Source organism: Chroicocephalus ridibundus, chromosome 23, assembly GCF_963924245.1.
Source record: "Chroicocephalus ridibundus chromosome 23, bChrRid1.1, whole genome shotgun sequence".
In the NCBI taxonomy this organism is placed as follows: domain Eukaryota; kingdom Metazoa; phylum Chordata; class Aves; order Charadriiformes; family Laridae; genus Chroicocephalus; species Chroicocephalus ridibundus.
In genome coordinates, this window is record NC_086306.1 from 2,843,111 (window position 1) to 2,864,090 (window position 20,980).

Sequence of the window (20,980 nt, forward strand, 5' to 3'; positions counted from 1 at the left end):
TGGCACTTGGTAGGGTTTGAAATCTGGCTGAGGAAACCTCCTTTTGCGAACAGAAATCCCACATACCGGGGCGGGAAAAATGCACACGTGAATCTCTAAGGAACTCTGTAGCCTTGGCAAACCACAGCCGTACCACACCAACAGGTTTTGTATTATTTCTTTTTAACAACTGTTTGCAAAGCACTTAAACTTAGACCAGTACTATTATCTCCAGTTCATACCTGGTGATAAAGCAGCGAAGTGAGGGATGAAGACTGTTCAGAAAGCAACGGCAAAGATGGCTCCTGCAAGGTTCAGTCGAGCGCTGTAGCCCACGGCCTATAAATAAAAACATCCATAGCATCAGCAATAACAACTTTGGGACCTTTAAATAACGAGCATTCTTAAATAGCCATAACAGGATTTACTTCTGAATTCAGATATTAGGCTTGCTTTAACTTCTGTTAAAACACATTCCCACACAGGCTTTTCCTGAAAGGCATAAAAGGCTGCAGTGTCAAATACCTTTGCCCGCAGGATTCAGTCCCTGTGATCCTTTCCTGATGAGCTTGTAATGTATTAAAGAAACAATTCCAACTCTCCATAAAAAAAGAGAGCAAGTTTCCCATAAAGCAGGAGCACGTTCTTTCACGAGCAAAAAAAGAGAGACACAATTCAATCTCCAAAAATTAGCATAACTTTCCTATTATTCTAGAGGCTGCTCAATTAAATTAGCCTATATCACTTTAAAAGGAATGAGATATGAATTCTAAAGAAAAAGAGATTAAAATTGAAATTCAAAGAATAAAAACCTAACAGGGATGCATAAAAGTGAAAAAACACAACATTGCCCATAACAACAAACATCATGTAATCCCATCACGCAAGAGTATGTGTCAGTCCAGCCAGAGCGGGAACAAGTCAGCGGGCTCGTGCTCTGCCCCACTGGGACTGCGTTCAGCCGCTGCTACGGGGGAGTCCCAGTCCTTAACTAAGAGCCCGGTGTCCTGACGACTTGTAGATTGGCCGGAACATTCCAGCTCGTTTTCTCCCTCGGGTTACCTTGTTAATTGGACTAGGTGATTTAGATGATCAGTCGCTGAAGTCCCACACTTAACGGGCAGGTGAAACACCAGGGAGGCTTACTCTGCTTTGCAGATTGCAGCACGTGTGAGGAAGAGCCGACAGACTGGTGGGCTGAGCTAACATTTGCAACAAGGCCTTTCTCTAGCTAACGCTTGAAAAATGATTGATAGCTACTGCAAGACAATAAAGCTAGAACCCAAGGCCAGTCAAGATGACTGGATATTAGGAAAAATTCTTACATTGAAAGGGTTATTAAGCATTGGAACAGGCTGCCCAGGGAAGGGGTTGAGGCACCATCCCTGGAGGGATTTAAAAGACGGGTAGGTGTAGTGCTTAGAGATATGGGTTAATGATGTTTTTTGTCAGAGTAAGGTTGGTGGTTGGACCGGATGATCTGAAAGGTCCCTTCCAACCTGGGCAATTCTATGATTCTAAGTAAGAGTTTTTGTTAGTACTTCCATGTAGAAGATGCCTTATTTTGGGCACCATACTGCTATGACTTCCTTGCATCAGTTGAAGTACAAGAATAATGCTCTAATTGTCATGTTTACATAAACATGAATCTACAGCTAAATGCACTGAAGTATGTACAAGCTTTAGATATTAATAGAAGGTTTGTCTACAAAGTACAGCATTGGTAACTATGAGCGAGCACAATTTACACTGCGAAGAGTATCTTTCTGAGCAGAACTCACGTTCCGCAGCAGGGAAAGAAGTAGCTCAGTCTCAGCTCTGTCTCATGAACCCCACACTACACGGGGCAAACACAACCAGAGAACAACTGATCTGGAGGGGCAAAAGGAGAGGAGCAGCAACATTTTCTTCACTTTATACTACACTCACATTTTCACGGCTCTGCAAGAATCCCGATTGCCTTTCTCACCCCTGGCAAAGTTCGCAACCCGCTGATCGCAACACTGATCCCTCTGATCCCTAATGTTAGTTTTGGTAATGGAGAGAAAAGATTTCATTGAAACCATCTTCCAATTAGGAACTGTGGTTATCTGAACATAAAAGATCCCGTAATTTTTGCTGATGCGATCATTACTGCAGAGACTTAATTGGCCAGAACTGTCAATGGCAATTAAATGCTTACAGTTGGGGCTCTCGGAGGCTCAGTGATTGCACGTTTTTTAAAGCATCCCATTTGTTCAGTCACACTAGATGACTGCGATAGTGCTTGGAAACCTGAATTTTAGTCTATGGTAACACTTAAAATACACAACAAGCAAATCTTGTATAATTGGTAGCTTTATAGGTTGCAATCAATTGTCTTATCTTTATATAGAGAAACTATGCTTTTTGTCTTTTTTTTTCCCCCACTTCTCCCTATGGGAGGCTATTCTGACGGAGACCGCAATTAGAATGGCAGTGAACCATTTGAGATTTGAAAGGTGGAAAACATTATCCTTCTGGGATGCTTCACTTTGAGAGCTTTTTGGCCGGTGGCCAAGCCTAAGCTTCTTTGAGTTCAACTGGGTGATTTAACCTCGAAAGTTTTATGAAAAGGAACTACCAACCTAAAACCTGGAGAGTCACAAGGGCGGGACAGGTGATTCGATAAATAGCTTGGAAGGCTGGTGTAAAATGTTGTCTCAAGAATCTTTCTGACCTCATAAGGTCAAAATTGGTTTGAGAAACAATCTCTTCCCTATTATTTTGCTCTCTCTAACATAACGTCATGGCCAAACGCAGGTCAGGCTCTGGCATTAGATGTTATCCAAACACCAGGAGGCACAGTCACTCCAGAAGAACATCATCCATCGAGGTTTAAAAAGCAGGATCAGATGCAGCAGGCACGATGACCAAGCTCATTCAGAAATGCATGGCAGAACTCTCCCTGTGACACATCAAGGACAATAGCACAGAAAACAACCCCCTGAATGAAGGTCTATGAGATACGGCATCTCCTTCCAGTCCTGTCATCGACTTTCCATGCAACTTTTAGCACCCCCAAATATCCACCTCCACACACAGGTCTTCATTTTGTCTAAATTAAAAATCCCTTCTTCATCTGAATTGGTGCCAGTCCAAATTCAAGACAATAAATCTGTTTTGGGGTGGGGAGCTACCGAAAGGTAAATGCTGTTGCTGGATTGCCCATTCCACTGATTTAGCCAGCAGCCTGCCAAGCAATAATTCAGCCAGTTTAGCCAACTATTTTGTATGACATCAGAGAACAGGCAGACAGCTGGGTAGATTTAGGGGTGTATGAATTCAGAAAGACATATTTCCCCCACACAGGGTACACATTTTTCCACAGATTGTGACTTCTGAATATTAGTGATCACAAAACGATGCGTATACTTCCACCTTACCTCCGGCAGAGACAGAATCTCCTTGCAGGCCTGGAAAAAATTATTCTATAGAAGCAGGATTCTTTTATGAGATTGTTTTCTAAATCAAGGGCTTGTCTATCACAGGAGGTCTCTGATAAATTAAAATTTGTGTCATGGGTTTGACACCTTACCACTGGATAAGAACCAAATCATACCAATACCTCGGGTGCACACGTAGTCTTATCTATATTCTTACTTTTTAATGACATTTTATTTTATTATAAGCCACTGTACAAGAAAATGTATCATCAGTGCAAGAATTGGCTTCATGCTAAAAGGGGAAAAAAAATAAAAGGGGGAGATGCATCCAAAGATCTTTAAAAGAAAATAAAGCCGTATGAATCACTACAAAACCAGGTACATTTATTCTAGTCTGCAAGAAAGCTGCACTTCAAAAAACCTAACTCTGTCACCTTAAGTCTACAAAAGGGAGATAGAAAAGAGAATTTGGATGCTAAATTTGCCCTTTATTTAGAGTCTGAAAATTGTAACATCATAAATTTGGAATAAATCAGTCAACTTCAATCCCTTAGACTACAGGCATTCTGTATTATAGACTGTACGTAAGAGAGTAAGAATCTGGATGCTAAATTTGTCCTTCGTTTAGAGCCTGAAGATTATAACTTCATAAATTTGGAACGAATCAGACAACTTTGGTCCCTCACACTACAAGCATTCTGTATTACAGATAATAGGTTAGATACTAAATGTTAATATTAAGATGTATTCCTCTAGGAGCAGGCTTTTTGTGCGGTCTTCACTATTGTGCACAGTTAGCCAAGGAGCGTGGAAAAGGCGGCATGACTGGCTTTTCCACTGATATTTCTACCTCCAGCCAGAGCGACAACAGGTAAGCGAAAAAATAAAGTAGCCTGACCCCCAGGTACCCAGCACTTGAATTGGAAAAATATTTTTAGCAAATCCTCTGGAAAGTGCAGTGCAGAAAAAAATAAGAAGGAGGAAAAAGATGAATAGCAAAATTTGCTTCAAATGTGATTGAAAGCAAGGGTAAATATCTAGGGGGGGAAATTCAACCACCTGCATATCTAAGTGATTTCGATTTTTGTTTGATGTGTTTTTTCCTTTTGCTGTCTCTCTCTCTGGGTTTTTAATTGTGGGGCGGGGGGTTTTTTTTGTGTGTTTGGGTTTCTTTTTCTAAAACAACCAAAGGAATAAAAAAATTAAATATTGGAAGCAGAAGGGGATCCAATACCTCGACATGAAATGAAGTTATTTGATTTTTCATTTCAGTCACTAACCCACAGAAGCCACTATTTACTCTCAGTTGCTCCTACAGCTTCATTAATTTCCAATGAATTAAAGGTGCATTACCTTACCGAGAATCTGGTCATAAAAATATATGTGTGTGCAGTCTTATAATTGAAAAACAGCTACCTTTCGCAAGGAGATATTTGACTAGCAAATCCCGTTCCTTACTAAGGCTGCTTCTTCTAAGAACACAACCTCTGCTTGCACGGCTGGAGGTCACCGGCAGGCTAACAAGAAGCATCTTGGCGTCATATCTTCTGATACAACTGAACGCATTTAAGCCATACTGTTAAAACATGTATTTTTAAAAAATGATGGAACATCTTCAGGCAGAGGTACACGTGATACGAGAGCCTGCTCTAAGAGCTCCTGTGTTCAAAAACTCCTGCAGTGAGGATGGATTCAAACCCAAGCCTCATGCCTTGGAGGTAACAGATCCCTCACCTGCTGGGTAAACAGGATACAATTCTCCTCTTTGTTTGCTGTGAAGAGAAATACAAATACCTGAGCCAAAACTAATACATGTGACCTGAATTTGAGAGTAGTTTCTTTGTGATCCACTTTGAATTTTTCAGAAAATATTTTGTATAAGCACAAAAACCTGTACCTGCCCGATAAATACCAGACCCCGCTGCTCCACAGGCACCACTAACACCTCTGCGGCTCGGGCCCTTTCCCAGGCCACCGCTCTGAGTCTGAACAACAGAGTCTGTGCTTCAGGTCTTCTAGGTGTTGAGGAACCGCTGTAAGTCATATCCCAGCTGCCTTAATTAAAAATAAATCCATTGTATTCATTGCAAGCTAAGCCCCGTTTCCACAGAGGGAAACAAGAAAGATCATAAAGCACCCACTTCACGGTACTTCGAGACCCACGTTCCAGAAGAACAGCCACGTACAGCTGGCACACAGTGCCACAAGAGGTTCTCCTGTACTGGTGCCACGCAGGACAGGTCTCAGACCCTGCGCTGCTCTCGGCGTAGACTTAGAAGCAGTTTCTCACAAGGAGTTGTGCCTGTGATGTAGGATTTTGCAGAAGGTAAAAGGAAGGCAGCCCAAAAAGCAAGGTCTGCTGCGCAGGTGGACATGATCTCAGAAGCAGACCTAACGTGAACTAAACCACTACAATTCCCACTCCATGGAGTACGGCACTGCAGCATATAAAACTAGTGCTCTAAAAAAATGCCACAGTGCTTCTAAATGTTAAAAATGATAAGATACACAGGTTTTGTGAGAGCAGATGAGGTAAGCGCACTGCGCAGCCAAATCCATGCTTGCAGCTTCGCACCTGCTGAGGCAGCAGCCACAGTTTTTCTAAAGTGACAAATAGCTTGGGATGTCAAGACTGGGAGACTAAGCAAGTTTTAGACAGAGGAAAAAAATCAGACCTCATTAAAAATGTGTGAACTTGGGCAAGCAAAGAAACTGAGGCATCTTAAGTAAACTGTCGTTTCTGGAAATACGCATCTCTTCAGGAACTCATTCCTTGGCGGGAAGCTGCCTTTCTTGCTCAAATCTCAAGTAAAACAAATGCATTGTTTGGAAATTAAACATCCAAAACTCTTTTGCCTCACCCCTTATAAATTAGGTTTTTACTGACACCCTGATTTGAAGTCTGAGGGAGGAAAAACCATGAAGCACAGCAGTAAATGCGACATAGGAAAAAACGTAAAACAGCACAGAACTAACAGGATGCAACCTTGTAGCATCTATGGATTTTTGGAGCAAAATGGATGGCAAGAGATAGGTAATGCTAAACCTCCCCCTCAGCCAGTGAACTAAGCATGGAAAGAAGATGAGAGACACAGTTCACATTTTGTGAACTCATTTTGTAGAGGTCAGAGAGAAATTAATTAGGCCTACAAGGGAAAAACTTCCATACAGTAATTAATGAAAACACTATATTTGGACAGGTTGCCCAAATAATGCAAATAGTATTTGGAGGATTTTCAGATACACAAGTGGATAAACTCTTCTTTCTGCTCTTGAAAATCATGCCTAAAATGAGGCCGAAGGGACCGTGCTTAAATCAAACCACCATTGCACTAGATCATGCTGTAAAAAAAAAAAAAAAAAAACCAAAAAAAAAAAAAAAACCAAAACTGTGTGGAAAAGCTTATAACAGAAAATAGAAAATGAAATAGAAGATACAAAAGACAGCCAGCTGCTCAGTTTAAGTAACCTGGAATAGAATTCAGACAAAGAATCCCCTGCCCAAATCACTAAAAGCTAGATGCACTAATCCTACATTTTCAACCACCAATGTGAGTTTACTCCTCACATAAGAAAAACTTCTTGAAGATCAGATGTTAAAAAGCAAAGTAAAATACATTCGCATTGCCTTAAAACTATTTTTGCCCAAATGTTTCATTTTTCTACTATGACAGCCGATAATAGTGGTGAAATGCTCACTGAATTTGTAAACCAGGTGACTATAATGTGGCATAAACACGTTCATTATGCAAATCTGATTGCTTAAATCTTCAGACGTAGCTCATTTATTTGTATGAGATGGAAGATACTTGGTTCTTTGCCTTTCCTTGGCTAATTCACTAACAGATCTTTCTAGATAATTGTCCCTATTCCACCAAAATCTATTCACATTCCAGTAAGAGTAAAAGAAAGCACCTTACCCTGCAAAACAGTTCTGATAAGAGAAGAAAAAGTTACCTGGGGTTTGAGCTTGAATTTCACCTCCTAATTGAGTGGGATGGGTTGCAACGATACAAAAAATATAAATGCCTCAAGACCTTTTAATTTAATTCTTTGAATACCGTTGACGTTGTGTAGAAAGAAACTCAATTGCTCTTGGAAATTGGAGGGTAGATACTAAACAATTACAGGTCGTAAGAATGAGAAAACAGGAGGACTGAGAAGGGTTAGCTTAGAAAACACCTCCTCAGAGGCAAAAAGAAGGTGGATGCTTAGTCCATCACAACAATATCCCATGACAAGACTATTCATCCTCTTGTATTTGTGGAGGAGCTGGCTTCCCTTCTCTAAAATGAACATCTTTTTCTTTTCCTCCAAAATCATACATCCCTATGGAAGCCACTGGTGCCTTTTCCACGTGAGTTGGCAAAAGGCACTGCATGTCCTCAACGGAATTTGGATCTTCTGTAAAAATTTTCAACTTCTGGCCGCATACACAAGGCCTCTCCTCTCCACTGTTTCTCTTTCGAGGCAATGCGATCCTGTTCTGCCGTGTACTGGAAATGGAAGTATTTGTCTCTTATAGGCCATAAATATATTGTTGTTCTTCCCTCTGTGCTAAGCATAGGTGCTGACTCTGTGAAATCAGCATTGCTGGCTGTGAATGAAGCATGAAATGAGAAAGCCTTGTCCATTCCACAGAGAGCATACAGACAGCGCAATATCATTTATTACCCTGTGATAAAGACTGTGTGCTATACAAACAAAGCAGCCGCTAGTACTTTGAAATTCTCTCCCATTTTCACTCACCACATTGCGCCCGTTCTACCTTCACTAGTTCAAAGAATCAGTTGAGAAAGACAGATCCACTTCCAGCAACCAACTCTGTCCTGGTAAATACAACAGGGCCTGATTCGCATAAATCCATTTTAACTGACTAATTTAATATTAGAATGAAAGCGCAGAAATAAATTCAATCAGAAAAATACTGGTATATAATGTTTAGAGCATGCACATAAACAGTACCTCTGTTGAAAACATGTTAAAGTGTTATTTGAAGCTTTTCTTCAGCTATTCTCTTCCAAAGTGATCTGCTAAGAGGATGTTTCATCTCACCTATGTGGGAAAAGCGTAACCTTCCACAGGTCTTTCAGATGTGCTGGCTACAGAGAGGTTGCTCCACAGGGAACAGCGTTCTCAAAGGGTGCAAAAGGCAGGTTCGGGGCCGGCTCCTCACTGAATACCAACGGAATCCAAGACACACCTGAAAACCAAAAGTTAAAATAGTCAGAAGTTCCTAAGAAGCATTATACGCTAACAAACTTCTGCAGGGTTTGCAAATGTTTCTCAGGAGCTCAGGCTGTGTCGTATCATTAAATAAAGACGAGCCAGGGTGCAACCACTGGCCATGAGCAGGCCCCCAGTCCCGCTCCTCCCAGCCCTCCTGCCCCACAGCTCATTTGGCTTGGAGAGCGTTAACTGAATGAGTCCAGCGCTTCAGCTTGCTCCTGGGCCTGTAGTGTGACCATACTGTCAGGGACTAAAGCTTCGGCACAGCTGGAAACCGGACTTTCTCAGGACTCCAGGTCCTCTTGGAAAACACCAATATGAAATTAAGCCCGTTTAACAAGCAGGAAAATACACTGCATCCATTGCTGGAGAAAAAGAAGCTTTTTGTATGAGCCCTAAGAGCTTGCAAGCTATATTAAATGATATTCAGAGTGAAGCTACCATATGACAGCAGAAGGAAAGAAGAGCTGCATCAATAATCAGAGGCAAACTTAAATGTAAAATATATTTGTGCTGACAGTCGTGCTGCAGTTAGTGGAGACACACTTGTCCTCATGCCTAGCTCAAGTAGGCAGCTTGGTGTTATGGAGAGGGGCCTCTGGACAGTTCTGATCAGAGAGAAACTCAAATTAAAAAGTAAAGCCAGGCAGTACTGGGCTTCTCCTCCTCTACATCACATGTACACAACTGTCTGACATGGGCAGAACTCTTTAAATCCTATCTCAGCATTTATGGCTTCTTAAACATAGCACAGCGTTGCAACAGCCTTTCTTTTTGTTATACCACTCCTCTTGAGAATGTCCTCGCCAGGAATTAGAAATGGGAGGACATCAGCACTAATATGAAAAGGTCACTACACCAGCACAGAAGGGGCGGCAGGAATCTCAGTAGGGAGGGGAATCCAGCCATGGCAGCAGTGGTGAAAAATGGGATTATTCTGTGTGTCACCCCCCAGGAACTGCTCGGGGCCTGCGTGCTCTCATGGAGGTCCTCCACCGAAATAGGAGGTTGGGGAGAAGCTTTATCAATCAGCAAACACTGAATTATCCAGGATGTTGGCTAAACAGAGATGGAACTGATGCTTAAAAAAAATAAATAAATTAAAAACTAAAAAAGTATTTTGTTAAACGCCAATTTTCTTACCAGAAATCTGAAGGTTGGGATTTGGGATATTATTTTTGGCATTGTTTTGTCGTGAGATCTGGTCTGCGTTCCACCTCCCTCTCCTTTTTGAGGTGGCAAAAAGCAGCTAAAAACCTGAAAACCCCCAAGCCCAGAAAAACCCTCCAGCTTTAAATTTGGGGTAAAAGATGTCATATGCCACCATAATACATCTAAATATATCCACTTCAAAAGATATATCTCGGCTCCTACCCCAGTTTCCCCGTGAATATGCTCTTTCTTGTCAGCTTGTTGCATGGGGGACGGAACAGCAGTAACTAGATGTGTACTTAGCAGAGAAACACAAGAACAGGATGTCAGGCTGTATTAAACTCCAAGTTGTCAAACAGGGCAGCATTAATTTTTTTTTTTTTTTTTTGTGATGAAATAATCATATCCGGAGTTTTGTTCTGTGTGAGGAGGCATGTGTTAGACGGCGTCTTCTCGGTGTTAATTGCCCAGAAGTGAAGAGACTGACAGCGCAATGGCTCTGGGAAGCGATGCTGCTCGTGGACTGCGTATGCCACAAAAATTATTAAAATAGGAAGGGAAACACGGCTTGCTTTTTCTCTTAATTCTATCCACCAGAAAGCTCATGAAACCAAATCCTCAGTAAAATTTCCTTTTTCACATTCTTTTTCTATTTTACTTATAGGTTATATCTGCCCTACAAACACTTCGATGGGGTGCGTGTACAATTAAGTCACAGGCGAGACCGCAGCGAGTGCAGGTAAAGCAATGACGGCAACGCGGCAGTGGCATGGGATTGCCAACACTTCATCAGTTCAGGGTCTGAGGGTCTGAGAAAAATGCCGCATCCTGCACCGAGCTCTGTGCCGCAGGGGCGTATCAGCCATTGCACACAGGCTGCCCACAGTCGCGTGGTCTAGCATCCACCCGATTTAAACACCAGCATTTTTAAACAGCATTTTATTCAGTGGAAGCATCTTAATCTATCAGACAGGTGGCCTCAGGACATCTTCTGAAAGCAGAGAGAGGCCACGTTGTGCTGCATTCTGCACACAGCTGTCTGCGAGACAGTCCCTGCCCTAAAAGCTCACAATCCAAACATCTAATAGAGGCAAAGAGACTAAAACAGGATGGTGCACGGGTCAGAAGGAAAAGCAGCCGCAGGAATACCACTGCTGGAGTGCCACCGCTTCTCAGCTCTTCCCTTCTGCCGTTCTTCACCGATTTAAGCTCATGAAATGTTAAATTCCTGTTAAGTCTCAGCCTGCACAGGAGGGTCTCAGGAATTCACTGGGTCCTTCAGGACTTGCCATACTGCACACGTGTTTATGTATTTATATGAACGTATATACGCTTCTGTGTTTATTTGAATCCAAATCTTCACTCCAGCCCCTTCCTGGTATGGGTTTGTTTTGTTTTGTTTTCCCCTGTAGCTGGGAATCTACGGAATCTGCACAAGAAATCAAGCACCAAGCACGCGTATCCTCGATCCCACCTTCTCTCCTCAGCCCGCTGGTATTTTGAATCCTTTATATTCAAAGTAAGATCCTGATCCTGCCATCCTCAGACAAGCAAAGATCTCCAGGGAGCAACTGTAGGATCAAAACCATGATGTGATACATGCCCCTTGGTCTTTATTTATTATTAACTGCTCAGCAGAATGGCTGGAATTTGGGCTGACAATAACAAGCTAAACTCCCTCTTTCATCTAGGAATTTACTATCTCATGTTTCAAAATGCTTGCTATTATTAGAATATGCAGCACTGCATCCATGCAGAAATGATAGAGAATTGTGCTTCGTCTGGTTAGAATTCTGCACAGCCTGCATTCGGTGATAAAAATTAAGCTAACTCACATACATAAACGAGGGTTTTTTTTTAAAAAATAATCTACTGCATCCTCAGTATTTTAATTCCCTGCAAGGTTATGATTTTTCATCCAAGTAACTAATTAATCTCTAGGATAAAACAAAGACTGCATGACATTTTAAAATAAAATTAACACACACATATAGTGAACAGAGGGTCATGGGTGAGTCTATGCTTAGTTTTTAGTAGACATTTATTATCTAGGCACAAGTGAATGGAACAAAACCAAGGACTTAATGGTCAGATTTGGAAATGTTGTTATTACTGTCACTGAAGACATCATTAACTTTAAAATATTTGCATAACTAAGCTGAAAAAATTTTAAATCTAGCAAAAAAAAAAAAGTATCCACTTTTTTCTTTTTATCCCTGCTCTCCAATTACTATTTCTGTGCTTATCAAGACACAAAGCCCCTGGAGATTTCATCGGGATATATGGAGATTATTTGATAACCTAGCTTCACGGTATTTAATTCCCAGAAGAGAAAATGATTCTCCAGCAATAATAATATAACAAGAAACTTTTAATATGTTTTTCATCGGCACAAATCATCACCTTGCTTTTTGTTCATTATGTGAGAATCACAACGAACATACTTCCAGGATGGATGGCAAAAACACAGTGCCATGTAATAATCTGCCTGTTGTTCTCTTTCACATCCGTATCCTCTTAAGGTGACTTTATACAGTAATGGAAAACAGATTTGTGGAGCCTGAAAGGGGAAGTTTAAAAGGCAAAGAATCAATCAATGCTGAGCAGAGAGAGAATTAAGACTTGTTATGTGCGCTTCAGGGGGCTTGGGGCCAGCACTAACAACGCACAGTGCCTAGAGCGGGGACTGGGCGCGATAGCTCAAGACTTGGAGAACCCCAGTCTGCCCCAGTACAAACCTTCTGCACCATGCTGGGCACGGAGGAAAGATTCTCCATTTCTTAGCAGTAAGATGCAGCCAGTGCCCTCCATGCCTCTTTGGGGGTGCAGGGAGGGAAGAGCGTTTACACCTCCAACTCGTTGCATTCAATGGCAACAGAGCGTACGAGAGGCAGGTGAATCCCAGCACTGGGTGACCGGATCTTCCAGTGGGTGTAGACAGCATGCAGCTCTGCTGACCTCAGTAGAAATGCGTGAGTCTGTGCCAAGGGAGGATAATATAAACCATGAACCTTTAGAAAGTTTCTTATCACTTTTCAAGAACAGACCTCTTTTCATCCCAGCAGGTTTGTTGGTCCTGCATTTCACATAAATAAGGACCTCTGGCAATGATTTTATGCTTGTCAGGTTCTATATTCTGTATAGAGATGTCAAGCACTGTTTTAACTCCACTTGGAAGCAACTTCAAATGCCTGTTGTCAGCAAAAGTTGAGAACAAAAAAAAAAACTCTAAACAAAACAAAATAAGAAAAGAGACAGGGAGCTCCATTCAAGATGATCCTACTGTTATTTCTATTAATAGTTCTGATCCAAATTAAGAAAATCAGCAAAGGAAAACCTCATCCACAGCTAGCGTGTACGTACGTAAGCTTAATGGTGCGAGATGCCAATGGTTTGTAGAACTTTTTACTGCCAGTTGCAGCCATCTAACTCCATGATCAAATCCTCCAAAACACCGCTTTCCTGACCCAACCAACACGACTTCAAAAGGGTGAGCCGTTATGCTAGTGTTGATGCAAAACAATTCCGTTTTCATAAAGCCACCTCCTATCCCACTTAGAACTAGAAAATTCAGAGAGATGGGGACAGTGCTATTTATGAATTTGGAAATATTTACCGTGCAAATTTGTAACAGGTACTGAACCATATTCAAACCATAATTTTGTTGAAAATTACAATAATTATGATTCTTGGAATACATCGGGGAAGAAAACCACAGAAAATCATCACCTGCTGTTGGTAGGTGCAACATTCAAATGCTAGATTTCATTTTCAGAATGGAAAATCCCAGGGAATTTCCCTCCTTTTTGCTTTTTTACCACTTGGAAACTTTGATTTCCCCATTTTTGTATTGCCCTGGAGAGAAACTTAGACCAAACCTCTGAACTGAGCTGGTATTTGGAGGTCTTTGGTAAAGCCTTGTCAGAGGAAGAGAAGTAAATGTATCTTCATCTAGGGTTGTATCTTTAAAAAGCATTAATAGTGTGAAATGATGAAATGAGTCAGAGAAATATGTGCTGTCTCCCTTGTTTTCTAGAAGAATATTAGGCAGGAGATACCTCACTCACATTTTGAGAAGCTGAGCTATAGCTACAGATCAATAATGAACAAGAACAGCTTTGTCTCCTTGTGCCACAGCATCCATCCCAAGATGTAAAGCACTGAAACTGAAAGCTTTAGTCCAAACATAGAACACGTTTACCATTTCTAACACAGGTCTATGCATAATGAAGAAGTTCCGCGCCTTACACAGAAGTGATATGCTCACAGTAAAAGGAGGTGAAAACACTGCTAGATTGTGGCTGAGAAAAGAATGGGAAAAAGTAGAACAACCTCACGCAATCCAGCAGACGTCAAACACAGCCCTACATACTTATTTTGGCACTCTAATCCGGGACGTGTTCAGCTCCAAAATCAGTCCAGGGGATCTGAACCTACGTCCACCGGCCCCATTCATTTTACGCACCAAAACTGGTAATTGTTGAAAACGTCAGCTGTCCCAAGGTGCCAGTTCGCTGACCCAGTTTGGGAGGCTGGATACCCACACGGCTCAGTTTTGAAAGTTCAGTGTTTGCTCTTTAATATCCGAGCTAAAGCCTCTGCCATAAAATGAATACTACATATACAGATGCACCTCCGTCTCTTTGTACTTTCTTCTCTTTTTGACTATTAAGAACATAATTCCACAACCAGCACTGGATGCAGTAAGTTGCTTCTTGCAGCACTGAAGGGGTTCATTTATATGTAATTCTACATTCTTGGACCCAAAATACCTCTGAAAGAGATAAACAGCTCTATCCTGTAAAAATTCCAGCAATCCCATAACTAAAGTACAGCAAATAACACTGAATTATTGGGAGAAACTTATCCTTGTTGCCAGACAAAGAGTTAAAAGTCTGTATTTGGGCTGCTCCATATGCATTGCATGCCCTCTCTGAATAGGATTATGCTCAAATTCCCCACACTGGTAATTATTATATGTAAATACCTAAAGTCGATTTGCCAACTGCATGGTTGTATTTGACATCTGCATATTTCTTCCATACACCCGTAACTCTGCCTGCAGACAGCTGCCTGCTTGTATAAATCTGCCATTTGACTTTATGAATCTCAGGAGTTGTAGTGTAAGCAGGTCAGGTTTTGTGTAAAAATTTTGGAATTAATGAGAGCCAACTGCACAGGCATTTCTGGACGAAGAGGCAGAGGCTGGGGCGGGCTGAAGGAGGCGGGGATGTTGTTTGTTCGCGGAGATGATGAGCAGTAAAACCCTAATGGTCAAGACAGAGCAAGTCCAGCACTGTTGCAATTAAAGCTAAAGGCTTTAAAACACAAGCCTTTTTTTTTTTTTTTTTAAAAAAAAAAAAAAAAAAAAGGATAGATGCATTTAAAATTCATCTCCAACACTTGACTCTTGTTAAAGCTCTGAGTGTGCTGAAGAGGCCACAGTTGTTTTGTCGTTATTAAGAAATGGAACTGGAGGCCAGAGCTGAGGGGGATGCAACGGGCATCCCACTTCCAAAGGCAAAACCACAAACATCAGCGATCCACACGGAACAAACACGGAAACTTGGAATTGTTTCAGAAATAAAAGTCAGTAGCTACTTCATTTTGCCTTGAAAAACGTAACCTACTATTTCAATCCATAATTTAAGGAAAGAACCAAAAGTATGAAAATAGAAAAATATTTTAACAAAATGCACTCAGTACTTCTGATTTTTTTCTTAGGTTTCACTACGAAATAATTTCACACAAAGTTTTGGCAGGAAGCTTTCACTTGGCTCTAGAGAGATGTTTGCTTTATTTCAGATCTTTCAATAAACGCAATAACATTTGACATGTCTTAAAAGATCTACTTTAAATTTTGGAGACATGGGGAAAAGAAAGCAAACGGGGTCCCGACAGAGAACACTTCTCAGCGTGTGTTGAAGTAGTTATTGCAAGGATTGCATAGAGAAAAACTGTATTACTCAGACACTGAACAACAGGATTATGGTAGAAAATAAAATGAATCAAGGACTGTTACTGATCATACAATTCATTGGAATGGAAGGCATCTGAAGATTACTTTCAGTTTCTAAAAATTACCGGCTATAAACAAATATCTTAAAGAGTGATCTCAGAAGCACAAAGGTGTCTAAACTTTTTTATGCATGAAGGCAAGAGAGGGAGAAATAAAAAAAAAGGGGGGGGATAAAAAAGGGGTGAAATATTACACCCTAGTCCTTGAAGAAATTTCAACCCACAGGATACTCTTTGCTGCCATGAATAAAGGAGGCGACAAGGTCTAAGACAAGGTTTCAAAAGCAGGAGGAAGAAAAAGTGGAAAAGAAGAGATTTATAAGTTTCATCCCAATAGCAAGTAGGATTCTGTTTGCCAAGGTTAGCTGACACAAGCACAAAAATGTAATAGCTATGAATTTGTCTCCAACAAGATCTATTGTCACTTTGAGATGATGGAACCTGTTCTATCATCTGACTTTTAAAATATATACACAAAGCAAGACATGCTATTAACTTATAAAATAATACTGGTTTTGAAATTTTAAGAGGATACCTGGTATGTATAACTTAAAGTGGAAATAAAACGAGTATGTGGTTAACCATTTCCCCAGTGAAATGTCACTCTCTAGCAAGCGTGCATGAAAGACTTTAGGCCATCTCACTCATGTGAATAACCCTACGTAAATCAGCATATAAAAAAAAAAAAAAAGACAAATGTCTTCACAAAACAGTAGTTCTACTGAAAGCACAAAACTGAAACCGCTATATGAGCGGAATCTTCCTACCGAAATATCTTTTCTTAGTGCAAAATGTTGGATAAAAGAGGATGGTAGGCAAACTTACATCAATTTAAATAATCATCAGAATTCCTTTAGCTAGATAAAAGTAAGTGGCGGCCATAACAAGCTGCAGGCTTCTTGTAGAGGTTTGTTCAAGCTGCGTTAGTTGACCACTTTCAGTGTTGCAGTCATTAATGAAGCTTCGGTGACATTAATTGTTTCCAGTTTCCCCAGGACAAGCAGAAGAAGAATCGCTGCTCCTTTCCCACTGCTGTGCAGCACGGCGCAGCGCGCACCTTCCCACACAGACCCCCACAGCCCCACTCTCCGTTTACACCAACTCTGTTCCTGCTGATCATTCTTTTCCTTTTTCTCCTGCTAATGATCGAGAGAGAGAACGAGGCAGGAAAAGCCCAAGACTGAGAGGAGCAGTGACATACTGTCCCTTGACGTAACCCCCAGTTCTGGGCTACAAACGCTTACGAGACCTGCACAACTGAGTCTAGTCAGCAGATTTCTAGCAAACATCTTACACGATATTAAAATTAAAAAAGTGAAGATTTTTCTATTAAAAGCTGGACAGAAGAATTCTCTAGAGCTCCACGTATTTTAGGAATTCTCAGGTCATCCTGAAGAAATCAGGACCTTTGTGCATGACCACGTCTATTTGTTTGACACTTCAAAAAACTCTTCAGACGATACTGGTTTTTTTCCGGTTCTGAAAGTGGCCCCTCCAGGTAAAGCACAGTGCTGACAAAAATCCTGAACACGAGGAGTTACTCTGATTTATATTATAGCCTACTACAAGATTTACAATAGAGAGCAAGATAATTCCATCATAAGGTTTGAAAAAGCTGAATTTGAAAGAAATAGACTCACGGCTAAAGAAGGCGATATCCTAGATAAGCGATGAACTTGAATATTGCTCCAAGCATTTCAAAACTTAGCTTGTTCACAGCAAACCATCATCCTGAAATCATGCTGGAAAAGAAAACATGTTAACAACTCATTTCTCTAGTGTTGGAAAAGCAGATTAACCTCAACTTCTGAACGCACACAAGCTGTGAGACAGAGCTGAAATGCGAGGACACGTTATTATTGCAACCAATGATCAAGCTAGGAAAAAATGATAGCAGGTATTTCTTCAAAACATTCCTAACCAAATAGTCCTTTAAATAGAACTGTAAATGTTGTTTTTATAACCATGTTGGCAATATAAATGCAAACTCCTACAGACCTGAGTGGCGCTCAGGGATTTCGATGATGAAAATCTGAGTACAGTGGGTATCTAAAACAATTGTACGAGGGTCATTAACGCATTTTCCTAACCTCAAAAAAACCCATAGCTTTTGCTATAATCATTATTATTTTCTGCACAAGCAATTATTTCACAATCGTCTAGAGCAGCACTGAACAGAGTCAGACATTTGACGTGCTTTACTTTTTACTTTGAGGGCTGGTACCCAGCCTTGGAGCACCAATACTCAAAAATAATAGTGTATGTCACAGCCAGCCCCTGATACAGATGGTCTTCTGAATGATATTTTATCTGCCACACAGGATTCTTCCCAGTGGCACTGGATGTTCAGATACAGGAAAAATATGGGACTCAATAGCTTTTCCCTCTTCTCGCTCTAAAAGTTTGCACGCCAACTGTAAAATGAGTCTAAAGCAAAGTTCTTCCTTAAGCATAAACAACTGAAAAATGCACTCGAATATGAAACCAGAAATAGGGCTGGTTTGAAACCCGTTTGCAGTGAAGGGCTGCTTCCACTAATCGCACAGGTGTTAAAGCAAATCACTTCTACGAATAAAGTCTGGAAGATCTGAACCGTGTTCCAGTGCTCCAAGCGCTCAAGCGCTCCAAGGTTGTAGGAACAGAAGCTCCATGAGCGCGTGGGAAGCTGGGTGCACGGCAGAGGAGCTGTCGCCAGAGCTCAGAGGCACAAGACACACGGGTGCTGCACATCGTACGCAGTCACCTGCAGGGGCGCGCTGGAAGGCATTCCTGAAAATAAGATGCTGAAAAATATCCAATCTCTAGACCGGATCAGCAAAGCGCCATCAGGACAGCAGGCAGTAAAGCAGACTTCCTTTCTGCACAGGAGCTGTGCCGACATTTGCCAGCGTAAGTAACTCCGAGAGACCTTTTCTGCGAGGGAAGCAGCAGGTGCGGAACACGGGTGACCCTCAGCAGGAGGGGAGGCACGTCTGCGGCTGCCCAGTCACGCCTGGCAAATCAGCAGAGGACCTCGGCTGGCACCTCTTGCCTTCCCTGAATGTTCTCGCTGCCGTTTGCCTTTGGGGGACTTTGCACGCCATTCCCCACCATCCTCTGAAGGATCGCCTGTAAAGCTGTCTCTAAAGGGAAGTTGTGCAAGAGCGGTAGTAACTTCCTTCTTTGTTTGTTCAAAAGCATTGCAGGGAGAGTCACAGCCACAAAGTACACCACCTCCTGAGCAGAATGAGTCATTCTACAAATTACCCCTCATATAAACACCAGCTAAGGAAAGGAAGCAAAAATCTATCCCGGTTGGAGAATTTGAGCCAAAATGTATGCTGAACCCTTTAGTTGATGCAAATTAAACCAACACTTGCAGGTGTCATTACCCAAATCCATCCCTGGTGCAAACACTATTGACTGAAGTGTGCGAGGGTGAAGAGCGCTGTACCCATTGGCACGTGAATTGTGAAGAGGAATTACAGGAATTGGTTTCCTGCTACATTTCTCCTAATATATACGTCTCAGGACAAATCTTTATATGCCACTGAATCTATGATCTTTCTGCTTCAGCTGCAAACAATTTTCTATGGACTGTTCTCCACAGGATCCGTGCTGAGAACTTCACTTTAGCCGCCCATGAGCCATGGCAAACCAGCAGGACTCTCAGGAAGCCACCGGTTCTAAAAAAAAATTGTGCCAGGAGCACTGGATTCCTTCAGTCCCCTAAGGGCTCCCTCCTCTCCACCTCCTCGGCTCTGCAGTCAGTTCTCTACATAGACTGGAATGAATTATCGGAGACATGTGGCTGAGCAGCCAAGCACAGAAACAGAATACAACAAGAGAGAACCCACCAGAGGTGCGAGGAGAGGGCAAGGGTACGCAGGCAAGAAGAGAAAGACTGTCCCAAGGGGCAGCTTCCCTGAAAACGGCATGCTTTTGTTACTAATATGCCTACTAAATACACTAATATAGAAATAGAGCAGTAAATAAGAATCGTGTGGGAATAAGAAACTGTAAGGGAGGAGATTTTCTATTCTGTTGGGACCATATTAGCTCATTTCATCAGCCAGACCCTCAAGAGCAGTACTTTACTTTGCATGAGCTCAGAAAAATATCTTTACACTATATTCCTGAGACAGGTCCACAGCCTGTTTTAGGGAGGAAGACAGATAGGTAAAAAGCAGCTGAATTTTCAGAGCAGCTTTAATGTAGGCAATTTTACACAGAATTAGGTATCTCATTAGTAGAGGAAATGGCATGCATACCCAAATAAAGGGACAGACCATGACTTTGAATTAAATCCTGATTAACAGGGAGCATGAATCTGAGCTAACACCAAGTTTGCTTGGGGAGCTGCCAACAATCCACCCTCTCCGGGTTTCCATAACACTCCTGCTCGCCAAGGACCATGGAGGAAAGCACAGCCCTTTCCAAGCTCCGCTTTGTTCCCCGGAAAGGAAGGTTTAATCCTGACCCCTCGGCATTTAGAAGTTTCTTCTTCTTCCTCACATTAGCTGGCCCACACACAGCACTACTGTACTCTCGATAAACGCCTGGGCTTGCTTAAGGATTGACAAGGGACGTACTTCAATATTACTCTAAACAACGTTTTGGGAAGATCTAATCTTAGCTTCGAACACGGATTCACTGTGCAGTCTAGGACAAGCTGCCTCAGTTCTCTGCCTCAATTCCCCATCAGTGAAGTAACGATGATGACAATAATTACCACTGCTCTTAAAGCTTAGTCCCAAGTAATATTGTCAGTATAAATCTGCAGCACTCAGGGAATTGAATGTACTCAGCACTAGATAGACACAAATCACAAGCTGTTTTATCATCCTACAAAACATTCAGCAAATGACATACTTCCTCAGCTAAATCAGGATAAAAATATAAAAATCTCAATTTTCCTCTAACATTAGTTGTATAAAAGAAGGAGGAATTTCATCCAGGTTACTTAGTCATTAGGCTATATAATTAGTTTTAAGAAAAGAAAGAAACAGGCACTTCACAGGCTGATTCATCCCACTCCAATACAGGCCAGATAAATTGCTTTTATACCTTAGCATTAAAGGAGCCATAAGAACACTCAAAAAATAGGCCCTTAAACTTGCCTACCCTGCTCATATTAACAGAGATGAATTTCATTCTAACTGAAAATCCAGGCAAGCTTTAATTTTGGACGAGCCTTGGATTGTCAATTAAGTTTTTCC

The 20,980-nt window shown here is 41.5% G+C and overlaps 1 protein-coding gene across 3 annotated transcripts in view; it reads right to left on the reverse strand.

The window, feature by feature from the left end:
* Window positions 1-20,980, reverse strand: part of LRRTM4 (leucine rich repeat transmembrane neuronal 4) — a 571,952-nt gene that overhangs the window by 378,741 nt on the left and 172,231 nt on the right. For 2 of the 3 annotated variants that reach the window (XM_063358751.1, XM_063358750.1), the window contains 2 exons: window positions 8,439-8,586; window positions 222-318 (listed from right to left, as the gene is read on the reverse strand). The gene's annotated coding sequence lies outside the window, so the exon portion shown is untranslated. Of the gene's footprint in view, window positions 1-221; window positions 319-8,438; window positions 8,587-12,502; window positions 12,525-20,980 lie in introns of those variants that run through there. The other variant, XM_063358752.1, reaches the window with a different exon arrangement.